This window comes from Sceloporus occidentalis, unplaced genomic scaffold (assembly GCF_023333645.1).
Source record: "Sceloporus occidentalis isolate IW3139 unplaced genomic scaffold, rSceOcc1.0.p SCAF_6, whole genome shotgun sequence".
In the NCBI taxonomy this organism is placed as follows: Eukaryota; Metazoa; Chordata; class Lepidosauria; order Squamata; family Phrynosomatidae; genus Sceloporus; species Sceloporus occidentalis.
The window spans coordinates 112,559,149-112,570,175 of record NW_028316986.1 but is presented as its reverse complement, the minus strand read 5'-3'; the positions used below and the strand labels follow the sequence as shown (position 1 = coordinate 112,570,175).

Sequence of the window (11,027 nt, the reverse complement as noted above, 5' to 3'; positions counted from 1 at the left end):
TTTTAGCAGTTTAAATCATGTTATTAATAGTACAGTCTGCCCTTGCCTTACACGGAGGATCCGTTCTGGACCCCTTCCCCTCGTAAGTCAAAAAATGCATGTGCTTGAGCCCCATTAGATATAATGGGTCTCATGCATGTCGGGTGGGCGTGGGCGCACGCCACAAGCACGTGCGCCATTTGCCGATTCTCCTGGCGGCGGCCGCATACGTTGGAAGCCACCGTATGGCACGGGCTCACTGTATTGATGTTTAATTCCTTTTTAACTTTTGTAAATTAATGTTTTGGTTGGATCTATTTTAAATTATTGTAAGCCACTCTGGATCTTATTTTGAAAGAAAGGTAGGATAGAAATACAATAAATAAATACATTTGGCAAGCTATATTTGCTTTAATTTTTGAATCTGATTAGTGAAGAAAAGTTGGGGTATAAATGACTACAATCAGAAGCAGGATTCCCCTTACAATGCCTTATCCCAGTGCAGATCACTGGCAGGAGGGGACTGGAAACATCATCCTGTCAAGCCACCAGAACAGATTTGGAGCAACTGTTGGCTGTCAAGGTAGATTTGTGACCAAGGCAATAGTGCCCCAATCATAAACATGAATACTCAACAGTTACGAATGCATTAGTCTAGCTTATGCATTTGTAACTGTTCAACAAGATGCCAGCCAGTAATAATATTAGAAGCCATATAGAGTCCCAGAAGGGGTTCCTTTCCAACCCAGCTGTCTGATAACTTTTACTGGATAGCAAAGTATTATTAATTTTATTACATACAATTCCTCAGCCCAGTACACTCCAAATGCATTGGAAGACAACCTGCATCATCTCCAGGGCCATGCTATCTGTAACACTAGCAGTGATGGAGATTGTAGTCCAACATATCTGGAGGGGAGCAGGTTGGAAAAAGCTGATGTATATGAAGCAGTCATAGGAAGATCCCATGAGTATAATTTCCTGTAGTAGCAAGTGGAAAAGGCTTACCATTTTCATGCATTTGCTATTCATGCATTTCCCTGCCTCTCCTTTTAGTTTCAATTGTTGTTAAAGCATCTTCTTTTCTATGTTCCATGAAACAAAGGCAAGTCCTTAACTGGCCTGATGGAGCCCAAGGGGTTATTTCTCATGAAGAGCCACAAACACAGACTCTAACTGAGCACCACTTTTATCTTTTTTGTTGTCTTTTGCTTTACACTGATGTTGCCAGAAAGTCACAAGCTCTTTTGTTCACTTGCTGTTTTGTAACACTTTGCATATTATCATATTAAATGTAGTTTGCTTCACAATGTGACTTTGTAAATGCTGGAACTATATCTGTCATAAAAACTGACAAAACAGCTGAAAATCTGCAAATGGTGAAACAGAAGGGGGAAAAGAGTCAGTTTCCATTTGTCTGAATGTCTATTAAAATCATGTGGGTTGTTTTTTTTCATGTTTTCTGGCCTCTATGGGGTTTTTTTTTAATGCAAACACTCTTACAAAAACATTTGCACTATAGAATATCTTGTCCATTTAGAAAGGTGATACTTATCATCATAACGATTACACAAATAGCCAAAGAAGTTGTGCATTCCTATACATGCATACACAGAAAAAAAGTGCCCATGCAATAGCAATGTCATGTTAAAGAACTGTGTCAAAAGAAAACCTTGGCTGCCTTCAATTGGAGAAACCCCTCAAATGTCTTTGAAGTGACAACCAAACTGGGAAATATAACTGACTCACAGCCTTTAAGCGATCAAGAAGTGATCAAAGCTGTAACTCTGGAACTCAAGAAGAAGGGGGGAAACTGACATGCTTAGGGAAATGAGCAAAGCTTACTGCCAGCTGATATTCAAGGAAACAGAACAAGAAGTGAAATTATTATGAAACACATCTTCCTATGTGGGGTCATAAAACAGTATGCACAGTTGCTAGCCCCAAACTTTTCTCTAGTGGAAAACATCAGTTGGTTCCACAAAGTGGCCCAGTAAATATCTGTGACTGTGACACATCATTTGGGAAATATTATTACTATCTCAAATCAACCTTCACTTTTCAGATTATGATTAGTGAGGGGGGGGGATTCAAAATGCTTCATTTCGATCATAAGTGATTGGTGCATTCTCTACAAAGCAGTTAAGGGATTTCTTTGAGGGTAATATTGAATCTAATAGAGAACATGCACATTTATTATGGATGATTGACAAGTTGACAGCATTCTCACTGTCACAGAATTTATTTTCAAAATGTTGGAGAATATCCTGAATAAATCCAGGGTAGTGGCTGGTTTCCACATAGTAGCTATTTGCTGATCTATAGTCACCCCACTGAGAATATAGCTGCATCCACAAGCAGCTCTTAATATTCCTCTTTCTAATTATTGTTTCAACATTCTGAGTTTGGAGATGCTTTGTAGTAACTGTTCATTTTCAGTAGCTGTTCAGCTGCCTTAAATCCCTTTTTGGGACAAAGACAAGCTATAAATCCAATAAATAAATAAATAAATAAATAAATAAATAAATTTTCTGCAATCACGATAGCACTTAGTAATATTTTCACTAAGCATCTTATAGGACTGCATCAGATAACAGGACCATACTAAGAGCCTATTTCAGGGATGATGAACCTTTTAGGGACCCAGTGCCTAACCTAAAAGGCCTTCTGGCACTGGGTGTTGCCTGGAGAGGCAGCTGTGCCTGTTCCTCCTCTTCCCCGCCCTCTGTGTGCCACAAAAAATGGCTCCATGTGCCATCTCTGGCAGGCGTGCCATAGGTTTGCTCCATGGCCCTATTTAGAACAGCTCCACTAGCTGCCAGTTTTTCAGAGAACAACTCAAAGTGCTGGTTATGACCTATGAAGCCTTATTTGGCTGAGGTCCAGGCTACCTGGCAAACCATATCTTCCTGTATGAACCAATCCAAGCCCTGAGATCATCAGAAGAGGCTCTTCTTTCAGTCCCAATGCTGTGTCACAAGCACAATTGTTGGGGAAGCAAGAAAGGGCCTTCTCAGTGACTGCCTCTAGACTCTGGAACTCCCTTCCCATCGAGACTTGAATGGCCCCTTCCTTATTGTCCTTACTTTGGCAGACAAAAACTTTTTTTTATTAAGATAGGCTTTTAAAACATAAAGTTTTTAAAGAGTGGGCTAAGTGCTGTATTATTAATGTAAATATGCATCTGAGGAAGTAGGCTGAAGTCTATGAAAGCTCATGCTACTAACTTCTTTCTTTCAGTTAGTCTCAAAGGTGCTACAATGTTCTTAATATATTTTCTTTTTAATTACATTTTATTCTTTTAAGCATAAATCTAAATTGTTTTCATATTGTGACTAGTTTAATTCCATTTTAATGTTGTTGTTGTTGTTGTTGTGTGTCTTCAGGTCATTTCCTACTTATGACCCAAAAGTGAGCCTATCATGGGGTTTTCTTGGCAAGATTTGTTCAGAGGTGGTTTGCCATTGCTTTCCCCTGAGGCTTAGAGCATGTCACTTGCCCAAGGTCACCCAGTGGGTTTCATGGCCATGCTGGGAATCAAGCCCTGATTCACTCAAACCATCATGCCATGTTTACATTTTGTATATTTTTACTGTATTGTTCTTTTTAAATAGCCTCCCTGAGTCCCAGTTTTGGGAGAAAGTCAAGATACAAGTAAATATAATCACCATCATCACTATAATCAAAAGCAGCAGCAGATCTTTTCTAAGTATAGAACTTTCTGGTGTACTATGAACACATTTTGCTGTTTTAAAAAGGTGCTTAGCAGACTGATCCTGCACCTTATTGTCACTGAATTATAACTGTATTTGTGAAGAACAGTTTATGCTACTCTTATCAGAACGTAAATGTCACTGTGAAGGCTATATGCTTTCAACTGGGGCTCAAGATTTAATTAGAACCAAGATTCAGCACTGGGATTGCTAATATTAGGCTCTAGAATATGTGAACGAAATCTTAAACAGAGAATCTTTGAGAAAATGCAGAGTGGCCTCTCTGTACTACTGTACAGATGGGCAGTGGGATGCCACCCCTATTTGCCTCGGATCAGTGTGGCAGCAGCTGCATGCAGTGGCACAAATCCGCTCCCTCTAGGGAGCAAAAAAGAAGCTGCTCCAAGCAGCTTCCTAGAAGGGGTGTCATAACCACCACAGCGCAGCGTCATGACACCCCTTCCGCGCAGTGCTGTTTGGGCACTGCGCATCCCCAAATCCCTCTGAAAGCAAATGCTGACTACCAATCAGGGTATTTTAACCCTGAATGCCCTCTCAGAAAAAGCAGGTTAAATTGAAGGCACCTTTCCTGTCAATCAAATTTAGTTCCACAATCATCATAGGTGGCGATCCTGCACTCATTGGCCCATCGGAAGTGTCCTTCCCCCTCCTTTTTTTTTTAAAGGCACCTGTATGCGCAGATTCTGTCAAATTAAAAACCTCCTCTGTGTGTGTGTGTGTTGTGAGTATTTGGGTCAGTGCAGGTTGTGATCTTCCCTTGGCCCCGTTTTCAACCCCAAAATGCAAGCTAATGCCATCTCTGCATCCTGTATCCCCCCCTCCTTGCCACCCCAGAATGCCTCATACACATGTAATAATAATAATAATAATAATAATAATAATAATAATAATAATAAATTCCTCACCTCGGAATGCCAGAAAAGGATGCGATGCCATGCATTCTTTTTTGCTTTCCCTGCTATCCCTGAATTCCTTAGAGCCAGTAGCAAAAGCTGTATCAATTTGCCAATTTGCCAAACTGGAAAGAGAAACATTGTAACATTCGCATTGGAGCATTCATTCGCAAAGGAAAAAAAGTCTGCAAAGTGCTCTTTGCAACATTTCCTTTGCTGGAAGCGAGGAAATGAAAGGGAAAGTGAACAAGCAGCTAGCCACGTTCTAACTAATATATACTACCTGAAGCAAAAATCATGCGCATAGACTGCCAAAAATAATTTTAAAAATAATAAAAAGGGGGGAGGTGCCTGGTGCGAGCTCCGTTCGTGCCCTCCCTCTGACCTGCCCTGAATTGACCCTTTGTCCTTCTTACATTCTCTTCAGAGGAGGTTTGCCATTGCCTTCCACTGAGGCTGAGAGAGAGTGACCTATCAGTTCCAACTAAAGTAGACCCATGGAATCAATTGGAAATGAAAGGAAAAGGTAGCGCAGGCATTGATTGTAGCATCCGCATATAACACAAATAATAATAATAATAATAATAATAATAATAATAATAATAATGGCTCTTAAGTTCCAGGAGCAAGAGGAAATGAAAGTAGCATAAGCACACACACATTCTACATCACCCAAAAAATTATGCGCATAGACTGTCAAAAATAAATTTTAAAAAATAAAGAGAGAGAGAGGCTCCTTCCTCAGCCTGATTTCCCTACATCCCTCCTCCGGCTTGCCTCCGCAGCCCAATTTCCCTTGGCAATCCTCCTCCTCCTCCTTCCTTCCGACCCTCCCCTCCCTCTGAGCTGCCCTGAATTGACCCTTCCCCCAGCTCCTTCATCCTCCTTCTCCTGCTCCATTATAGAATGCTCTCCATGGCCTCCTTCTTCCCCCAGTTCCATCATCATCATCATCATCATCATCATCATCATCCATCACTTTCTCCAGTACCCCCCGCCCTCCCTCTGACAGCCCTTTGCAGCCCTCGTCAGTCACCCCGATTCCTCCTTTTTGCCTCCTGTGACCCCAATTCCCCCTTTTTGCCTCCTGTCACCCTTTGCCTCCTGTAACCCCGATTCCCCATTTTTGCCTCCTGTCATCCTTTGCCTCCTGTGACCCCGATTCCCCCTTTTTGCCTCCTGTCATCCTTTGCTTCCTGTGACCCCAATTCCCCTTTTTTGCCTCCTGTCATCCTTTGCCTCCTGTGACCCCAATTCCCCCTTTTTGTCTCCTGCCATCCTTTGCTTCCTGTGACACCAATTCCCCTTTTTTGCCTCCTGTCATCCTTTGCCTCCTGTGACCCCAATTCCCCCTTTTTGTCTCCTGCCATCCTTTGCCTCCTGTGACCCCAATTCCCCCTTTTTGCCTCCTGTCACCATGCCTCCTATCAGAGTCCCCTTTTTTGCATCCTTCCTTTGGCTCTTTCTTCCTCCTCCTCCTCCTTCTCCAATGAAACGGAGGGAATGCTCTGCCCACTGCCCTCCCTCTGACCTAAATCCCTCCCTGAACTTGCCCCGATCATGATCAGGGGCAAGTCCATATTCAGCAGTGGCTTGAAATGATTATTAAGTAACAACATCACAAACACATTACCACCTGACTGTTATCATAGGTTTGTTTTATATTTTCATTTGTTGTTGGCTATATTTTATTATTTAATGTTAATATGTATTAATAAGTATTATGTTAAATTATTTTAGTAGAATATATGCCTTAGGCAGGTTTATTTTATTTTATTCTATTTCAACTGATTGTATCTATAACACTGTAAATTTACAGTGCTCTATAAACAAAGCTTAATAATCATAATAATAATAATTACCAAGAATATTAAAAATAATGTATAGTGAAGAAATTGGAGCAACTGGGAGGAGCAAGAGTTAGATAAATTGTTCTGAGGGAGGAAAAGCCTCAATCTATTTAGGGTAGGACAGAGAGAAATTCATTCTTTCCTGGAGGGATGATCTCACAGAAGGTGCTGGGGGATTCTTGCTTGGGTCTTTGGCCATTGGTCTGTGAGGTCCTTCAGGGTTCAGTCTTATCCCCTATGCTTTTTAACATCTACATGAAGCCACTGGGAGAAGTTACTGGAGTTTTGGACTCAGGTGTCAGCAGTACACTTATGATACCTAACTCACTTACTCCTTTCCATTTAATTCCATGAGCTAAATTGCTGCCTAGGAGCAGTAATGAACTAGATCAATGAAGCAAATCTTTTAGAGACCAAGTGCCCAAACCCAATGGTGTTCCCATTTTATTTTATATACTGCCTTTCCAGAGATCAAGGCGGTTAACAGCATATTAAAACACAACAATATAACATCATCAACAACCATAAAAACCATCATAAAATTAACTCATATCAGCAGCGGTATATAAATAAAATTTTATTTTATTATTATTATTATTTTATTTGCAAAAAGAACTTAAGATGGTATCTCATTTGGTAGTTGGTTCTCAAAGCTTATGGTTACAATGTGTACATTGCTTCATTTGTTACAAATTGACTTTGGAGATTATCGCACACAACTTATCCCGTCTTATCCCACACATTTAACTGTCAATGATGGATCCTACTGCATTCTCCCGTCACCAGGTGTATGCAGCCCATATGCCACCCAGGTTCATCCCGTGGCTTTTCAAGGATGGGAAAATCCCATTTTTGAAAAGCCATGGGAAAAACACAGGTTATACGGGCTGCATACAGGCTGCATATGCCCAGCCACAGGAGAATGTGGTAAGATCTGTCACTGATGGTTAAATGCATCTACCCTGTCAGGGACAAGACAGGGTAAGTCAAGCGCGAAAATATCCTTTGTTCCAGTTCACTCAAAGACTTCAGTTACACTTCAACTATGTTTTAGTTCTGTACATACACCTTCATTAAGGGTATAAAACCTAGGAAACTCTAGCTTTATTCCTAAGTTACACTTCCACTGAATAATGTGGATATGAGCCTTCCTTAACTGACTCTCTATTTTTGGAAAAGGTAACACTTTAAACTGATTTCACAGGATTTTTTTTTTTTTTTGTACTTTTAAAATCTTTCCTCCTTATATGGGAATCTAAATCCCATTAGTGCTAAGCCCTTATTTCCAACTGCACTCTTGGCAGTTCTAAGACATACTCATATAATCTCAAGAGCTCCTCCTCCCTTTTGATAGCCGCTCACCAGGCAGGCCCCACCTTTTTGCCAGCCTGACTCTGACTGGCTGCTCTGAACTTTCCATTTTTCCAGTGTCTCTCCACAGCAACCCAAGGACACCATGGTTAATTGTATCAAAAGCTGCTGAGATGTCCAACAGAACCAAGAGGGACACACTCCCCCTATCCAGTTCCCTCTGAAGGTCATCTACCAAGTCAGCCAAACTTGCCTCTGTCCCTTAACAGAAACCAAAATGAAATGGATCTAGATAATCTTTCACATCCAGGAATTCCTGAAGCTGACAAGCCACCACATGCTCTGGTACCTTGCCCAAAAACAGAAGGTTGGAGATCAGCCTATAGTTATCCAGTACAATAGGATTCAGGGGAGGTTTTTGTTTTTTGTTTTTTTCAGAACAGATCTTATCATAGGAGTTTATGAAACTGGAGGAATTTCTCTTAAATTCGAATGAAAAGAAAGTGGGGCCAGAATGCATTCACTTAAAGTTGCAAGTTTCGTGCAGTTACGTAAATACGCATTGCATTCGAACTGGCTTCCCATTGCCCGAAAATAGCATGCCATTGCCCAAATTTGCGTGTGGCAGTCTATCGCGCAATAACCTGAAACCACATGATTGCGTTCGGACTGACTTCCCATTGCCCAAATTTGTGTGTAGTGGGTTATCACGCAATAACGTTAAACCCCATGATTGCATTCAGATTGCCATCGGATTTTACTTCCAATTCCCCTTGTCTGATAAACTCCACAGCTTCTTTCAAAAATGGAGTTGGACCTTCCCTTATTGGAAAGAGGTATTAACCACTTCCCTTATCCACTTTTCCCCTCTGGACTGTTTAATTAGCCAGGAAGGACAAGGGTCTAGTACACATGTGAGGGTTCTCATCTTTCCAAGGACCCTGTCCACATCCCCAGGTTGCACAAAGTGAAAAGTATTCATCAGCACTGGACAAGCAAGGGCATGGTTACATCCACTGGCTCTGTATCACCTGTGGTGTCTAGGGAGCTGTGCAGACCAGCCATTAGGCCTGCCTAGATGTGGAGTCAGGGTGTGATGTCCATACGATGCACATCCTGACTCCACCCCATAGTGGCATGATGCTGCATGCCACTCCACATGGTGCATGGTATCACAGCACCAAAGGAGCACCTTAAAGCCGTGGTGCCACAGCTATCATGCCCTTTCCAGTGCACAAAAAAGAGCTGTTTTTTGCACCCTGAAAAGGCCAGATTGAGGCCGTGGTGTGGGGCTGCTGTGGCCCCAATCCAGTGTAGCTAAAAGCGGCTGCAGGCCACCCCTTAGGGACGGTCTTCACAGCCTCTATGTTAGAGTAAGGGGGGAAACAAACAGCTTCTGAAGATGGATTGGGACCACAGCAAACACATGCCACAGCCCCAATCCACCTTGAAGCTGGCCAATAAAGGAGCGGTAAAGATCTGGTCCTTTTTTGTCTGGCAAAAAGCCAGCTTTTCCTGCCCCACCACGGTATGAAGCTGCCTCTATACCATAGCCAAAAGGCAAAGAAGGGAATAAAATTACCTTTTCCTCATCCTTGTATCACCAGCAAAAGAAGAGTAGTTTAAGAGATGTTCTGGGATGACCAATCAGAAAACTAGGCATCATAAAGCACGGATTAATCCTGGTATGAATTATCACACACAGCAGCCAGAATGGTCTGAAAGCAATAATGACATATATGAATGGGATTTCCCCATTCTTGACAAGGTACAGCAAAAGCCTGACTACGGGGCTGTGTGATAACATCTATTCCATTCAAGTGACATCCTGCACCCAGTCCAGGAGGAAACGGCAGTGCAATAATCTCCTAAAATTTGAGAGACTTCTGTTGCTTTCCTTCCATTCTGAATACAGAAATCTCATCAACAGTCCCTTCACCCTCTGCCACTCTTTTTCCCTGCCTCAAGAATCTTAGCAGCAATGCTTCTTTTTCTTCCCTAGTCCTTTCAACAATAATTTCCTGATGAATTATTTCAGCCCCCCCCCCCCCTTTTCTTTTCTTCTTCTAAGAAGCTCCCAGTTTGGAATGTCGATCTGAAACTGGCCTTTGAGGCAGCTCCAGATGTGTCATGGCTTCCTAGCCTTTTGGTTGTATGAAAACCTCCCATTGGAATTTTGACTTGAAATTGGGCAGTAAAACCTGGATGTCAGGCACAACTTCCGGATGGGTTACGACTCTGCCCTATTTTACTTTATTTCATTTGTTTCTAGTGTCCTCCTTACTTGGAGTTTCAGTTTGCAACACAGCACTGCAACTTGGGCAATAACCAAAGATATCAAATCCTGAGTCATCTAACATAATGTCCCAATGAGTTATAGCTGCTGCAGGCATTCTCTTTTATTATTATAGAAAATACAGATGAGTAGGCTACCAAGATCAGTGTTTTAGAACTCAAAGGGCAAGGCAAACATAATTCTTTACCTCATTACTCCTTGGCATTTCATATTTGAGTCTAGAGAACCTGTGCATCCCCCCTCCAATATTCCCAGATAGCTGAGCCAGTGGCAAAGGATGATGGGAGTTGTAATTCATATACATGCAAAGGGCCACATATTCCCTAACTTTACTATGGGGTTTTCAACACTTTATTATTAATGTGAAAACACAAGTGTGCCTTATTAAGGAAAGACACTGGATCTCACTGACAACTAGCAACCTGCTATCTGCTATAGATAGATATTACAGCATTATTTTTTTAAAAAAAGAAAGAAAGAAAGCTTCAGGGCAGTAAAGGGATTTATCTAATCATGTTTTTCAGAAGCATCCAACATTGTGCACTCTTTTTACCCACATTGACTCTTGTGTACAGCCCAAGGGCCTAATCCTGTTCTCCTTGAAGTCAATCAGAAATTTGCCATTCATGCTGATGACTGACACAGCAGGCCTTGAAATACAACTAAAAAGACCTCATTCTTTCTGCAGTGAAACATGTTTGCTTGAGTGTGTTGTTTTTTTTTTCTTTGTTTTGTTGTTGTGTTCTGTATATACCAACTTGGGCAATTAGTTCAGATTGCATGTCCTGCAAAATTGAGAGAGAAAGGGGTACTCAGTTTGTGCTTCTCTTTGGTGCTTAAAGCAGAAAGATGAGCTCATTTGGCCCCTGGACTGAGAAAAGTCATATCCCTTTTAACATTAGGAGTTCAGATATTTTAATGCATACAAGGATGAGGTCCTCCCAATTACAAGTCATAAAATATA

General features: G+C 41.6%; 1 long non-coding RNA gene across 1 annotated transcript; it reads right to left on the bottom strand.

Moving 5' to 3' along the window:
- Positions 1-1,290: 1,290 nt before the first annotated feature.
- On the bottom strand, positions 1,291-9,479 carry LOC149311276 (uncharacterized). Its single transcript, XR_016281620.1, has 3 exons — positions 9,350-9,479; positions 4,619-4,731; positions 1,291-1,349 (listed from the first exon to the last, which is right to left on the bottom strand). It is a non-coding gene; the product is annotated as an uncharacterized LOC149311276 (long non-coding RNA).
- Between the last annotated feature and the right edge of the window lie 1,548 nt (positions 9,480-11,027).